The 8,417-nt window shown below is 43.0% G+C and overlaps 1 long non-coding RNA gene across 1 annotated transcript; it reads left to right on the top strand.

Annotated features, from left to right (window-relative positions):
- Positions 1-536: 536 nt before the first annotated feature.
- Positions 537-7,755, top strand: LOC125110597 (uncharacterized). The gene is made up of 4 exons (XR_007130673.1): positions 537-651; positions 2,424-2,496; positions 5,803-5,888; positions 7,695-7,755. It is a non-coding gene; the product is annotated as an uncharacterized LOC125110597 (long non-coding RNA).
- The last annotated feature ends 662 nt before the right edge of the window (positions 7,756-8,417 follow it).

Below are 8,417 nucleotides of genomic sequence, written 5' to 3'. Positions count from 1 at the left end.
CATCTCCAAGTTACCCTGCTCCAAGCACTGCTCGGATGGAGATTGCTCGGATAATTGCAGGATCCAAGGCTGTTTGCGTTTAGTTAAATTATATAGTCTTGCTCTCTGTGGGTTTTACAAAAAAGCCACCTTTTTATTATCTGCCTTTTATCAAGCAGAACACGCCCCTAGAGTTACACCCTTCCTCTCCCCACCACGCTACCCCAATAATGAGAAGGAAGCCATCTGCCAAGAAAACAAACACAATATAAAAATTACACAAATACATAATCCCCAACCCAGAAAGGAAGGAGCAGCTGCCACCTGGTACCCAACAGAAAACAGTTTTAATATTTACCCAGAAGAGAAGGTTCCCCAAATGGCTGTAATTCCTCCGTGGGGTGGGGGCGGCTGAGGGGAGGTCACGGATGGGAATCACCTCCACAGGATGAGTCTAAATAGGGACACGGTGGCAATCAATTCAGTGAGCTCATTGTTGCTGTCCCCTGTCACACGCTGCATTTAGGAGGCACTTGAGGAGGCCATCAATCTGTCACCAGGAAGGGGAGAGGCAGGGGGACAAAAGGAGGTAATTGGAAATCAGCGTCACTGGGGATGTTTCCTCCAGCTGGAAGTGTCGCTAGAGAAATATGAAGCGGAGCCATCCCCAAGGTAAGGTAAATGGGGGCTTTGGCCCCTGGCCTTGGGGAGTGGTGCCCGGGAGAGATGAAAATCTGCTCTGTCGGTAACATTTCAGACAAGCCTCTTTTCTTACTCCCGATCTGGTCCTCAGTTGGGATAAAATTTTCCTCCTCTTGCCTGAGAAATGCACCTTCTATTGGTTCAGTCAGGGCTTGCACCGATTTCTATATAACTTGTATCTAATTCCTTGATCGAATGCTCTCTGAGTGAATAGAAATGCAGTTATTAGAAATTGTGTGGTGCATAGAAGTGAGTCAAGCTTCCGTTTTATTGATACATCGGAGTGTTAAAACATCGATGCCAGACGATATGGCAGTTCTTTCTAAGGAAAAGGCAGTTTCCAGGGCTCTGTAAATCACAAGTGTCCTTAAACTGTGGTTGGGGAGACATGATATGGCAAAATGTCTACCAATAAAATGGAGTATTACAGCAAATTACCCAGTTTACACATGCAGGCAAGGCTGCGTTTCTCATGCCATGTTCGAGAGCCAATAAAGCTTGCAAATGTGAGGGGAGCCACTATTTCTGCCTCTGTGCAGCTGTTTATCAGCAGCTTTTAAACACATTTTCACATATTAATGAGGTGGCAGAGCAGTTCCAGAATTAGAACAGTGGGATGTATCACTGTCTGCCTTATCTGAAGAGGTGCCTGCTGTCAGCATTGTTACTGGGCTGTGTACCACGGAAGATGGAGATTTTCGTGGAAGCTGCATGGGCACGTGACTCCCTCCTTCCCCATGCCCCCAACCCTCTTCTCTCTGACTGCACCTGCAGGAGCCCTGCCCCTGCTATTGGCAGGGGGTCTTGTTGCATTTTGCAACTTTGTCTCTTTGTTTCATAATTTTTTCTTTTCTTTTAATTCAAGTGTAATGGACTTACAGTATTATATTAGTTTCGGGTGTTAAACGGTGATTCAGTATTTTTTACATGGTAAAATGTTCTCCACAGTAAGTTTAGTTACTGCCTGTCACTGTACAAGGTTATTCTGATATTCTTTACTCTATTTCTCATACTGTACATTACATGCCTGTGACTCATTTTATAATTGGAAGTCTGTACCTCTTGATCTCCTTCCCCGTTTCACTCATCCCCCTCTCCCACCCCCGACTCCAGGAAACCATTGGTTTGTTGTTCTCTGTATCTATGGATCTGTTTCTCTTTTGTTTTCTTTTTAGATTCCACATATAAGTGAGATAATAGGTTATTTATTCTTTGTCTAACTTATTTCGCTTAGCAAAAAGCCCTCTAGGTCCATCCGGTTTGTTGCAAATGGCAAGATGTCATTCCTTTTTTATGGAGGAGTGATATTCCATTATATCTGGCTATCTAATCTCACATCTTCTTTATCCATTCATCTATTGATGGATATGTTAGTTACTTTCATATCTTGGCTATTGTAAATAATGCTACAATGAAACTTGTTTCATGATTTATGTGTCCATAGGGTTTGATAATTCTTTGCTTCTCCATTTTTTAAAATTGTCTTTAGCATTTAGTAGTACAACATAAATGTTGAATGAATGAATGAGGGGGTAGGTTGATGGATGAAAATATTTGTTTCATCAAAGATACCCTTTGCAGGCACAGTCTACGTGTCTCTGTGGCTTCAAGGAGCAAAATAGGTAGGAGGCATGGTTTTCCTTGAATGTGCATAAAAAATGGTAAAATGGCAAGTAAGATCTCTAAACGAAGAACCATCTGAGATCTTACAAAGCATTTAACCCAGAGATTTCCAAACACAGGTCTGCAGCTGGGGCCAGAACATTGCAAAGCCTTTGCCAGTTTGCAATGAGATGAGAAAATACGGATAATGTGGTGAGTATTCCTGGATCCACATGAATTCTCTGCTAGAGTTCTGGGATTAGGCTCTTCCACTTTATGTGGCACTAAAGCGCTCTTTCTTTTACAAAAGGATGAGAATAGAGGATGATAGCATTTAAAAAAATGTCTTTACTTGGCAAAACAAAAAGATCCCAAGTCCTTCACATTTGGGGAGGATGGGAGGGGAAGTTTAATTAGTCTGTGAAATCTCAAAAGTCTGGAGTCATTGGATTAACTCATCTATGTTTTTTGAAAAAAAAACTCACCTGAAATCACCTGTTGGCTTTAAGTGAGACACTGAGCTGCTTAAAAGAATTAGCTCAGTTCAGCAAATGATAAGCTCCTCAAGCCCTACACACACCTCTCTGTCTGGTCTCTTCAGAGCAAGGATCCAGGCTGGACCACCTAAGTCTTGCAGTAGCGCCATCACCAGGCTGTAGGAGATTTCTTAAATCCAGGTCAGTCCCTATAGCAGAAGCACAGAAGCCAACACACTAGTGTCTAATACAGTCTTTTCTGCTGCAGATGTGGTAGCTGTTTGTCTATAGGTAGGCCATATGTGTGCTCCGACAACTGTGTAAACACAGAGTGCCTCTCTGAGCTATGAGAATGCTAGTTGGTGTGAAACATGGAGAAAAAAAAAAAGACTCTGCACAATCACATCTTTTTTTCTCCAAATTCCCACAGCTCTTACTGTCTATGCCACACAGCATAGCCCTTGGTTTTTACATTGTCTTCTGGGCTCTGGTTATTATTCACAAGTCTTATCTCCCCTAAAGAATGGGAACACTCTATTTGAATCCTGGTATTAATTGATGAGCTTTTTTTTTTTTTGGGGGGGGGTTACACAATCTCTTTTGGAGGCTGTTGGCCTCTCACGGTTCTACATATGTCACAGAGATCAGAGATTCTGTTGACCTGGTTTCCAGCCCTCGCTCTGTGACTGATGGGTGACAAGTTTGTGATTGAGCGTTGAATCCCCCAGCACCCCCTGTCGCTGCAATGAAATAAAGTACTGACTGCTTCACAGAGAGAAGTGTCATAGGCATTAACTGCCTAATGATGGTAAAACTCTTTGAGAATATAAACGGGAAACAGTATCATTATGGTTAGTACTAGTCTTCAGATTTTAAAGTTTTTTTTTCCTCAAAGAGGAGAGGCAGAAAGATTTTCTAAAAAAGAAATAGTGAATAGAAGGCTATAGTTTGTTCTTAATTCATGACTGACTTTGATCAGAATGGCATAAGCAGTGGGAATGCGGTTGTGAAGTCCTGAAGGTAATTATTTCTACTTCAGGGCATCGAGCCTTCTCTTTCTCCTCCTCCCATCAAGGAAAAGAGAAAGAAAGAAAAAGTAGGAAAGCTAATGCTCTTAAAAAATAAGATTTCCATATGTCAGTTCTAGAAATAGTGTTTCCTAAAAGCCCCTGCTACAAAAGAGGCCAAGCTGGGCAGACAGAACTGGCCTCAACCTTGAACGTCTTGCCATGGAAAGATCCAGAAGGAGAAGAGGCTGCAAGGATTTTTTAAAGCCCCTCCACTTTCTTAGAATTTCAAGAGTGAAAGGATTCATGAAGATTCAGTAATCCTTGTCCAGTGTTCTTTCCATTTGTGACAGGCATTGGTGGATCCCCAGTTTTATTAGTTTCCTGTTGCTGCTGTAACATGTGACTCAAACTTAGTGGCTTAGATCATCACACATTTACTATCTCAGTTATGGAAGACAAAAGTCTGAGAAGAGTCTTATGGAGCTAAAATGTAGGTGCTAGCAGAGCTGGTTCCTTCTGGAAGATCCAGGAGAGACTTTGTTCATTGCCTCTTTCAGCTTCTGGTGGCTGCCCATATTCCTTGGCTTGTGGCCACATCATTGTAGTCTCTGCTTCCATTATCACATGGCTTTCTCCTCCTCTCTATCAAATCCCCCTCTTCCTCCTTCTGATAAGGAGTCTGTTGATTACATTGAACCCACCTGAATAACCTAGGATAATCTTCCCATCTCGAAATTCAGGTCAAAGGAATAGCAAGTATAAAGGTCCTGAGGTAGAGATGCTTGGTGTGTGAGTAATAGCTATGAGATCAGCCTGCTGGGAGTAATGCAGGGGGAGGGAATAGGAGGAGAGTAGCTCACTGAGGTAGGGCCAGATCATATAGGATGTAGAGGCCAAGGTCAAGACTTGGGCCTTTACTCCAATTGAAGGGGAAACTACTGGTGGGTTTTTAGCAGTGAAATGGCTGACATGATCTGACTTACATTTTTTAAGGATCATTCTGGCTTCTAGGTAGAGATGAGACTGGGTGGGAGACAGGAAGTTCTTGCCATAATCTAGGCAAAAGGTCATGGTGGTTGGATCAAGGTGGTGGGAAGTGGTAGAATTCTGGATATATTTCCAAGGTCTAGCTATTGGAATCTTCTGATGGATTGGCTGTGGGGTGTGGGAGAAAGACAAGAGTAAACAATGGCTCCTAGGTTTTTGGTTTTAGCAGCAGGAAAATGGGGAAAACAGCAAGAAGAGCAGATGTGGGGAGAAGATGGAGAGTATGGTTTGGATATGTTAGGATTTGAGATGTGTATGGGAATTGCAAGTGGAGAGGTGCCAAGCTGTGCAGCTGGATTTGCTAGTCTAGTGTTCAAGGGAGAGGTTTGGGAAGTTTTCAGAAAATACTCAAAACCTATAATGTCTGGTTACTTGTTCAAGGACAAAGCCAAGCCCTTTATTATGACATTTAAGGTTTTCTATGGGTTGCCTTCAATCTCCTCTTTCATGGAGCTCCTACATCTAAGGCTTCAATCACTGACATTTTTCAAACCCCTTGCCTTTTCATGCTTCATTGTCTGTACTTGTGTGGTTCCCTCACTCTAGAATATGTATTGGTCCCTTGCCGTCAAGATCCTGTCCATCCTTCAAGGCCTGTGAGCCTCTTCTGGTTGCCATCATTTCCTCCTCTCTGCTGCCAGTAGACAGATGGTGTGTTCTCCACTCCCTTGTATCTGAATACTTGTGTTTTTGTCTGTATCTCTACAAGATTGTAAGTTCTACAAGATTGGAAGGACCATAGTTCATCAATTCTTATATCTCCAGAATGTCTCCAAGATGGACATAGACATGGGTGGGATCCTGAAAGACAGAATCGTCAACCCGTCAGTTTAGCCCTACTGGTTTTGAGGTAGAAATGCATGGGGAACATGGCCAGGTAATAGTACACTATTGATTACAACAAGGTGTTGGCCAAACCCCCATGTGAAATCCATAGCCTGGTGAGCTGGCTTCATTTGTGTGAATCATAGTTTCTTTGCTTACAGAAATGCTCAGGGACTCGACTAAAAACTGGCTTCCTTGATCCTTTTCTCTGAGGCCCACAGCCAAGACTTGACCACACTGTGTGGAGGTAAGAGGGCAAGGAAAATTGAGTATAATAGAGAGAAGGTCCAGGGAAATACAGGCTGGAGCAGACGCTGGCCTAAGTTAATCCCTGAGGCACTGGGGGACGGGGGTGGTAGAAAGTCAAAGGCTTAATTTATCCTACTAACAAAATATAAGGACATGATCTGTAAATAAAATCAGGGACTAAATGAGAAGGGGAAAGAGCAGGAAGGCATGAAAGAGCATTTGACTTGCTTATTGCACAGAATCTCCCACCTTGCCTTATGGTCCCCAGCACTCTAAGCAATGTCCCACTGCAGCACACCCTCTCCTTGGCAGTGAAGTGCAGTGAGGAGAGCTTGATCCCACCACCAGGGGGAGCCTGCCCCTACATCTAGCCCTGATTTTCACCTAACACATGCTGAATAAGGGATCACTGGATTTGCTGAATTGGATAAATCCCCAGGAATGCACATATGTCCCCAATGGAAAGACTTAGGGGTTACTGTGTGCCAATGGGAGCAAGTGAGATAAAAATCTACGATTCTCCTGGGATCCTCATTTAAGACATAGTACGTGTAGTGTGTAAGAGTGAGGGCTCTGGAACTGAGTGACCTTGGACAAGTTAACCTTCTAGGACCAAGATATGGTCATCCTCATCTGTAAAGTGGTGTGATGATAGAGCTCACCTCATAGAATTTTTTTTGCATTGACTAAATGAGTTAACACTTGCAAACACTTATAACTGTTCTGGTCACATTGTGAATGTTGGGTATATTCTAGCTATTTTATAAGGGTGGGTTAGTTATAGAATGGCAGAGAGTCATATGTCAGAGGATGTCTCTAGGTCTTTGTTCTTAAGAAGGTTTAAAATTTCTGAGGAAGAAAATCTAGATTTTACCACTGACAGTCTCTCTTACCTGAATATTTTACCTGAACATGCAGCCCTTATTCTGGCAGCAAAAATGACTCTTCTTATCTAGAGGGATAATCTTCTTGGAGCTGGTTTTGGGACTGTTATTTAGACAGCTGCATTTTGGCATGATCCCAAGTGAAATGTTTGAGCTGGCTCTTCCCTCAGGCTCGGAAGTCACCTGGTTAACATGAACTTCAATGGTCCTGGGATGCTCAGCTGGAATCTCTGGCATGTGTCATATCAAGCAGGTGGTCTGGGAGTAAAGGGACTGTAATTGGCAACAGTGATTGTTGGAAGGTTACCAAGGCCCAAGAACATTCTCATCAGCTGTGTGTGTGTGTGTGTGTGTGTGTGTGTGTGTGTGTGTGTGTGGTCTCTCTAGATGAGTAAAGGTGTCTTTTTTTTTTTTTTGGTCTTTTTGTCGATTTAAGGGCCACACCCATGGCATATGGAGGTTCCCAGGCTAGGGGTCTAATTGGAGCTGTAGCCACTGGCCCACACCAGAGCCACAGCAATGCAGGATCCGAGCTGCGTCTGTGACCTACACCACAGCTCAGGGCAATGCTGGATCCTTAACCCACTGAGCTAGGCCAGGGATTGAACCTGCAACCTCATAGATCTAGTTGGATTTGTTAACCACTGAGCCACGATGGGAACTCCTAAAAAATGTCTTAATAGGAATCTTTGTAGCAGTATTTTCTTTTATCAACTCTCCTGGCTTTCATTGTTCATAAATTCAATTTTGTCTTGGTCATTTGGGGATCTTTTTCATTACAGCCTTCTCCTCTTTTCTCTCTGCCATTACTGTTTGACCAGTTAGAAATGTGACCTGGGAATCCTACATGCTTCTCTGATGGTGTCCTTCTCACTTTTTTATTTATCTTTTTATACCTCATTTCCCCTTATTTCTATGAGGATCATCTTTAAGCCGTTAAAACCGTTCATGATAAGAGGATCTGGCAGGAGCAGAAGAACTCTTGGGTAAATAAAGATTTTGTTTTGCTCTCTGATTAATTCAAACCTCCCCTCTCCCCATATTCCAGTGTCAATAACTCCCATCACTTTCTGAATTCCAAGAGGAGGATTTACTTTTGAAATCAGAAAAAAAATCAATGCTGGAAAGCTTCTCTTTTTGAACCCTATTTAGGTAGATCCGTTATAATCTTTTATTTCCCATGAGAGATCTTACGAATATTCATTCGACAAATATTTACTAAGTGTCTTTTGGGGCAAGACCTAGTTCTAGTGCTGAAAGGGAATATCAAATATATAGTACATTTCGATCTCCCGTTCTATACATATGATGTAGGGTATAATCTAATGACGGGACCACAGGGAAGACAAAGTTGAGAAACAGTGCTCGAGGACCTCATGACTTCTGCTTGGTTTGTTGTAAAGAAACATCTTTTTCTTCTTACAGGGAGGAGATAAATTCTGATGTCACTGCAGTGTGTGAAGATGCACCCCTCCCCCAGGGTTCACGTTCAAAGGGGCGCCCACACTTAATGCTCTATCGAGGGCCTTGTGGCTCCCTGGCCAGGAACCCCGTGGGATATATTTTGCGGCTGCCTGTGGGGTCGCATGGCCCCTTCTGAGAAAGGGCAGCTGAGTATGAGGCATATCCAGGTTCCATTCCTG

This window comes from Phacochoerus africanus, chromosome 11, assembly GCF_016906955.1.
Source record: "Phacochoerus africanus isolate WHEZ1 chromosome 11, ROS_Pafr_v1, whole genome shotgun sequence".
Lineage (NCBI taxonomy): Eukaryota > Metazoa > Chordata > Mammalia > Artiodactyla > Suidae > Phacochoerus > Phacochoerus africanus.
Note: the sequence above shows the minus strand (reverse complement) of the source record. Positions and strands in the feature narration are given on the sequence as shown.